This window comes from Silurus aristotelis, assembly GCF_946808225.1.
Source record: "Silurus aristotelis genome assembly, chromosome: 10".
Taxonomy (NCBI): domain Eukaryota; kingdom Metazoa; phylum Chordata; class Actinopteri; order Siluriformes; family Siluridae; genus Silurus; species Silurus aristotelis.
Genome location: NC_139583.1, coordinates 139,737 through 147,343, shown reverse-complemented (window position 1 = coordinate 147,343; position 7,607 = coordinate 139,737). Strand labels below are relative to the sequence as shown.

At 41.5% G+C, this 7,607-nt stretch overlaps 1 long non-coding RNA gene across 1 annotated transcript; it reads right to left on the bottom strand.

Annotated features, from left to right (window-relative positions):
- Positions 1-3,681: 3,681 nt before the first annotated feature.
- On the bottom strand, positions 3,682-7,181 carry LOC310732220. Its single transcript, XR_014535400.1, has 2 exons — positions 7,067-7,181; positions 3,682-4,306 (listed from the first exon to the last, which is right to left on the bottom strand). It is a non-coding gene; the product is annotated as an uncharacterized lncRNA (long non-coding RNA).
- Positions 7,182-7,607: the final 426 nt, after the last annotated feature.

Below are 7,607 nucleotides of genomic sequence, written 5' to 3'. Positions count from 1 at the left end.
TTTACCAATGGAGTGGGTATAGAGAGGAAAAAGAAGGGGATCAGTAGTGGTCCCCTCCAATTTTATTGAAACATCACATTGTCCAGGGCTTCATTTAGTTTCCTTCACTTCAGCAGAATGTTATAGGGGTTTGGCTTACAGTTGGGTTGCTGCACCACTGCGGTCTGACTTTTCCAACTCCATCTTTCAGCTTTGTCTCTGCAGCACTACTGTCCATCTCCGTCTTTCTTGTGATATTAGTGCAGTAGTTTTGCATTTTTGTTAAAAAAAATTTTAATAATGGATGTGATTTAAAATTTTGTCAAATACAGAACCTCAAACAATACATACTTGAATAAAAGAAATAAAGTTTCAGTGACGTGAGTAAATGTCATTCATTACTTTCCACCTCTATGTGTGTAAGATATAGTGTACAGACTGAGAAAGAGAACAAGGGATTATGGAGTTGGTAATGTTTGTACATTATAAATGTGTGGTGTGTGCACCAAAGTGACCTTTGATTTTAACACAAAGGCTTAGTAGTCATTAATATGTCCCTATTCATAATCCACAGTAATGTCTTTATCAAGCTCTTTCTGGTCAAATTCAAACCATCTCTCTCTCTCTCTCTCTCTCTCTCTCTCTCTCTCTCTCTCTCTCTCTCTCTCTCTCTCTTGCACGCTTTCTATTTCTAATTGTTCTGGTGTGGGTGTTGTGGTTCTTCATCATGGGTTTGAACCACTCACTCACCCCCTGTCAGCTCAAACCTACACACCTCCCACACACTCTGTGTCACTGTGTGTGTGTGTGTGTGTGTGTGTGTGTGTGTGCAGGTGTGTGTGTGTGTGTGTGTGTGTGTGCAGGTGTGTGTGTGTGTGTGTGTGTGTGTGTGTGTGTGTGTGTGTGTGTGGGTGTATGTGTGTGGGTGAGTCAGCGAGACAGACAAAAAAGGGAGGGTGATGGAGTGAATCGTACAAATGAGATAGTAGAGGGAAAGAAAGCAAAAGGGAAACATATAGAGGAGGAGAAAGAAGAAATGGTGTATGAGGAGTTTAGGAAGATAAGGAAGATGTTTGGGGTTACTGTAGGTCAAGAGGTCTTTCTCTCACAAATTAATTATATAGACTCATTACAAAAATATAACTAACAACATAAATATTTAGCAATAATAAAAGAGGATTATATCACCTTATCTCACATTGTCTTACACTGATTTCATATGACCTCATACTGTTCTAAAAAAAAAAAAATCTTAAACCTGAAATCGATCTCTGAATTATGAACACTGAGTATTTCATGGTATTTGAGTGGTACATGCATGTTCACTTCTTTCTCTACAACAAACTCAGTACTGTATGAAGATTAAGAAACAATGAGTCATGATGATTTAGAGACAAATACAAACAGAGAGAAAGACAGAAGGAAAGAGAAAAAAAAAGAAAGAACATGAAAGGAGACTGTCAGGATCTTCCAGGCAGTGTGCACTTCCGGTTTTGCAGCGCACTTCCGTTTCTGACAGAGACAGGAGCACGGAGCGAGGGAAGGACGAGAAGAAAGCAACTGCATGAGACTGATTGATTTTAGCTGTGTGAATGTGTGTGTGGATGTGAGCATGAATGTGTGTGATCATGTTTGTATGTTTGAGTGTAAATGTGGGTGTTTGTATGTGTGAGCATGAATGTGTGTGTGAGAGCATGTGTGAGCATGAATTTGTGTGTGTGTGTGTGTGTGTGTGTGTGTATGTGTGTCTCTGTGTGTCTCTGTGTGTGTGTGTGTGTGTGTGTGTGTGTGTGTGAGAGTATGTGTGAGCATGAATGTGTGTGTGAGAGCATGTGTGAGCATGAATGTGTGTGTGTGTGTGTGTGTGTGTGTGTGTATGTGTGTCTCTGTGTGTCTCTGTGTGTGTGTGTATGTGTGTGTGTGTATGTGTGTGTGTGTGTGAGAGAGTATGTGTGAGCATGAATATGTGTGTGTGTGTGTGTGTGTGTGTGTGTGTGTGTGTATGTGTGTGTGTGTGAGAGAGTATGTGTGAGCATGAATATGTGTGTGTGTATGTGAGAGAGTATGTGTGAGCATGAATGTGTGTGTGTGTGTGTGTGTGTGTGTGTGTGTGTGTGTATGTGTGTCTCTGTGTGTCTCTGTGTGTGTGTGTGTGTGTGTGTGTGTGTGTGTGTGTGTGTGTGTGTGTATGTGTGTCTGTGTGTCTCTGTGTGTGTGTGTGTGTGTGTGTGTGTGTGTGTGTGTGTGTGTGTGTGTGTAAGTGTGTGTGTGTATGTGTGTGTGTGTGAGAGAGTATGTGTGAGCATGAATATGTGTGTGTGTGTGTGTGTGTGTGTGTGTGTGTGTGTGTGTGTGTGTATGTGTGTGTGTGTGAGAGAGTATGTGTGAGCATGAATATGTGTGTGTGTATGTGAGAGAGTATGTGTGAGCATGAATGTGTGTGTGTGTGTGTGTGTGTGTGTGTGTGTGTGTGTGTGTCTCTGTGTGTGCTTTGTTAGAACTAGCATTATTTATTTCTATATATCTTTTTCTCTTGGTCTTCAGCTGGTTGCTTCTCAGCTCTGATGGATTCGTTTCTATTTTCTGCTCCACCTCGTTTCTCCCTCTGGCCTCACTTTCCTTCCTCAGATGTAATAATGTGTTTCTTACTTCCATCATTTATTCATTTCCCTTCCATTTCCTTTTCTGGAGAGAAGAGCATTTCTCTGAACTGCAGGAGAGACTCAGACTTTAAGCTGCTGATCTTCTTTCTGTTTAAAAACACTGAAATTAGTGAAATGTGTAGAGGTTTGTCTCAGTCTCAAGAGTACATCATAACCTGCAAATATCAGCAACATTTCATATTACATCACAAGTCCATCTCCACTTATCCATCTTCCTGAACTCTATCTCAACCTCATCTTTTCTTCTCCATCTCCCTGGACTCCATCTCCACTGCTCCATCACCACTGCTCCATCTCAGTGTACTCGCACAGACACCAGGTATACGTTAAAAATTAAGAGACCAAATTTATTATTCTTATTATGAACTTGTATCTTTTTATGGTCTTGTGGTTTCTCTCAGAATAATATCCTATTAGAATAATAGCCTGTGAGAAAGAGAGAGAGAAAGAGAGATAAAGGGACACCTTGAACTTTACAATACTTTATTTGACATTAGTCATGTTAAATGCAGGATGCTATCCGGTTTGATTTGTCAATTGAATAAATAGATAAATAAGTAAATATCCTTCCCGTGGGCTCACCACCTGCAGGAGGGACCGTAAGGGACGGTGCTGTGAGGATTGGGCAGCAGTTGAAGGCGGGGCCTGCTTAGACTGCTGCCCCCGCGACCCGAATTACGGATAAGCGGGATAAAATGAATGAATAAGTAAATATAGAAATAATATCATCTTTGGCTTCTCCCATTAGGGGGCACCACAGCGGATCATCCGTCTTCATACCCACCGTCCTCTACATCTGCCTCTTTCAAACAAACTACCTTCTCGTCTTCCCTCACCACATCCATAAACCTCCTCCTTGTTCTTCCTCTCTTCCTCCTTTCTGGTGGCTCCATCCTAAGCATTCTCCTACTGATATACCCCATGTCCCTCCTCTGCACATGTCCAAACCATCTCAATCTCACTTCTCTAACCTTGTCACCAAAACGTCCTACATGCACTGTCCCTCTAATAAACTCATTTCTAATCCTGTCCATCATCATCAAGTCAAGTCAAGTTTATTTGTATTGCGCTTTTCACAACAGACATTGTCTCAAAACAGCTTTACAGAAATCAACAGTGAAGGTGAATGGTGTGCATTTATCCCTGATGAGCAGCCATGGAGACTGTGGCAAGCAAAAACTTCCTTAGATGTTATGAGGACGAAACCTTGAGAGGAACCAGACTCAAAAGGGGAACCCATCCTCATTTGGGTGACATCAAGAGTTTGATCACAAATCTTTCAACAATACAGAACACTGGAGAGTGAGAACTAACATGAGCACTGGAGTATAAGTAATGTTCTTTCTACAGTCTTATACAGTCTTTATGGTTATAAAAATAGGAGCTACTGAGCTCAACATTTGTGATCATCACAGATCCAGCACCAGCTTCTCCATGCCAGAGCCTTTAAACACTCCAGACGGACCAATGTCAAAACTCCACACATGTAGTGGGATCCAATTGGCACTGGTACGTCTCTAGATGGTTCGGGATGTTTGCGAGTTTGGCATCTACATCTTCAAAGGTCCAATCTTCATGAGGTGGGACGTGACTGGAGCTGGAGCAACCTCAGGAAGCCTCGGGATGGGGAGAGAAAGAGAAGCAGTGGAGAGGAAGTAGCGTAGCTGCTGTTCATGATATTAACAGCACAAGTTGATAATGTGATGTGATCAGATGTTCTGGAGCACAAGGTTATAATGTAATGTGTGGTATGTGTAGAACTCGCTAAAAACATACGTCTTTAATCTGCACTTAAACTGGGTGAGTGTGTCTGAGCTCCGAACACTGTCAGGAAGACTATTCCAGAGTTTAGGAGCTAAATGTGAAAATGCTCTACCACCTTTAGTGGACTTTGCTATTCTAGGAACTACTAGAAGCCCAGAGTTTTGAGATCTCAGGGAGCGTGATGGATTGTAGCGTGTTAGAAGACTGGATAGATACATGGAGATAAACCATTTAGTGTTTTATAAGTGAGTAGCAGTAGTTTGTAGTCTATTCGAAACTTAACAGGAAGCCAATGTAGGGACGATAAGATTGTGGTTATGTGATCATATTTTCTCCACCTTGTAAGAACTCTTGCTGCTGCATTCTGAACTAACTGAAGCTTGTTTATTAATGATGCAGGACATCCACCTAGTAATGCATTACAGTAGTCTATTCTAGAGGTCATGAACGCATGGACGAGCTTCTCTGCATCAGATATATACTATGTTTCTTAGCTTAGCAATATTTCTAATGTGGAAGAAGCTGTTTTTGTAACTTGGTTGATGTGATTTTTGAAAGACAAGCTGCTTTAAAATAACTCCTAGGTCTTTTACTGTTGAACTAGTGGTTACAGAACATCCGTCTAAATGCAGGTTGAGATGCTGGAGCTTCTGTATACTGGTTTTTGGGCCGATGAGCAAAATCTCCATCTTGTCAAAATTTAATAGTAGAAAGTTATGGGTCATCCAATCTCTTATTTCTTTAACACACTCAGTTATCCGAGTTAATTAAGCTGTATCGCCTGGTTTAGATGAGATATATAATTGGGTATCATCAGCGTAACAATGGATAAATCTCCATTTAAGTCTATGAAATGGTAACGATCAGACAGGTAGGATTTAAACCAGCTTAATGCCTGTCCCTGAATACCGATGTAATTCTGTAAGTGATCCAGGAGAAGATCATGGTCTATAATGTCGAATGCAGCACTAAGATCTAGTAAAACTAACAGCGAGATGAAGCCTTGGTCTGAAGCTAAAAACAGGTCATTAGTGATTTTAACTAGAGCAGTTTCTGTGCTATGATGGAGCCTGAAACCTGAGTGAAACTCTTCAAAGATATTGTTTTCTTGCAAGTGGGAACAGAACTGGGCAGCGACAATCTTTTCTAAAATCTTAGACATAAATGGGAGATTTTAAATGCGTCACTCCCAATGAACATCTCAACATCTTCAGCTCCGCTACCTCCAGCTCCACCTCCTGTCTTTTACTCAATGCCACTGTCTCTAAACCATACAACATCTCAGGTCTCACCACAGTCCTATAAACATTCCCTTTTAAAAATTTATACCGGTTCATTCGAGGCCCGGCTTACCAACGACTACCACAGGTATTGTTAGCCAACAGGGTACTGGAGGAAATTGGGCTACTGTTGGTCATAGGAGGAGAAGGAGAGGAGGAAGACGTCTACAGGGACAACAGGGAAAGGAGAAGTGGAGGAGAGTGAAGGTTTGGGTTGGATCTGTAAAGATCTCAAATATTGAGCTATTTTATAAGTTGCTCAGTAGCTACCAGTTTTATAACCTCAAAGGACTGTAAAAGACTGTAGAAAGAACATCAGTCATAATCACACACTCCAGTGCTCATGTTAGTTCTCACTCTCCAGCGTTCTGTAGTGTTTAAAGACTATAATCACACTCTTGATGTCACCCAAATGAGGATGAGGTTCTGCTTTTGAGTCTGGTTCCTCTCAAGGTTTCGTCCTTATAACATCTAATGGAGTTTTTCCCTCACCACTGTCGCCACGGCTGCTCATCAGGGATAAACACACACCATTCACCTTCACTGTTACATTCTGTAAAGCTGCTTTGAGACAATGTCAAGTCAAGTCAAGTCAAGTTTATTTGTATAGCGCTTTTCACAACAGACATTGTCTCAAAGCAGCTTTACAGAAAACAACAGTGAAGGTGAATGGTGTGCGTTTGTCCCTGATGAGCAGCCGTGGCGACAGTGGCAAGGAAAAACTCCCTTAGATGATATGAGGAAGAAACCTTGAGAGGAACCAGACTCAAAGGGGAACCCATCCTCATATGGGTGACATCAAAAGTTTGGTCATAAATCTTTCAACAATACAGAACAATTTGTGATCATCATAGATCCAGCATCAGCTTCTCCATGCCAGGGCCTTTAAACACTCGGCATCTACTTCTCCATGATCATCCATAGGTCCATAATCTTCACGAGGTGGGACGTGACTGGAGCTGGCCAAACCTCAGGAAGCCTCGGGATGGGGAGAGAAAGAGAAGCAGTGGAGAGGAATTAGCGTAGCTGCTGTTCATGATATTAACAGCACAAGTTGATAATGTGCATGTGATCAGATGTTCTGGAGCACAAGGTTGTGATGTGATGTGTGTGATGTGTGTTATGTGTAGGTCAAGTCAAGTCAAGTCAAGTTTATTTGTATAGCGCTTTTCACAACAGACATTGTCTCAAAGCAGCTTTACAGAAAACAACAGTGAAGGTGAATGGTGTGCGTTTGTCCCTGATGAGCAGCCGTGGCGACAGTGGCAAGGAAAAACTCCCTTAGATGATATGAGGAAGAAACCTTGAGAGGAACCAGACTCAAAGGGGAACCCATCCTCATATGGGTGACATCAAAAGTTTGGTCATAAATCTTTCAACTTTTAGGCTTTGCTAAAAAGATATGTTTTTAATCTGCACTTAAACTGGGAGAGTGTATCTGAACCCCGAACACTGTCAGGAAGACTATTCCAGAGTTTAGGAGCTAAATGTGAAAATGCTCTACCGCCTTTAGTGGACTTTGCTATTCTAGGAACTACTAGAAGCCCAGAGTTTTGAGATCTCAGGGAGCGTGACGGATTGTAGCGTGTTAAGAGACTGGATAGATACATGGGAGCCAAACCATTTAGTGCTTTATAAGTGAGTAGCAGTAGTTTGTAGTCTATTCGAAACTTAATAGGAAGCCAATGTAGGGACGATAAGATTGGGGTTATATGATCGTATTTTCTTGACCTAGTAAGAACTCTTGCTGCGGCATTCTGAACTAACTGAAGCTTGTTTATTAATGATGCAGGACATCCACCTAGTAATGCATTACAGTAGTCTATTCTAGAGGTCATAAACGCATGGACGAGCTTCTCTGCATCAGATATAGATAACATATTTCTTAGCTTAGAAATATTTCTAAGGTGAAAGAAGGCTG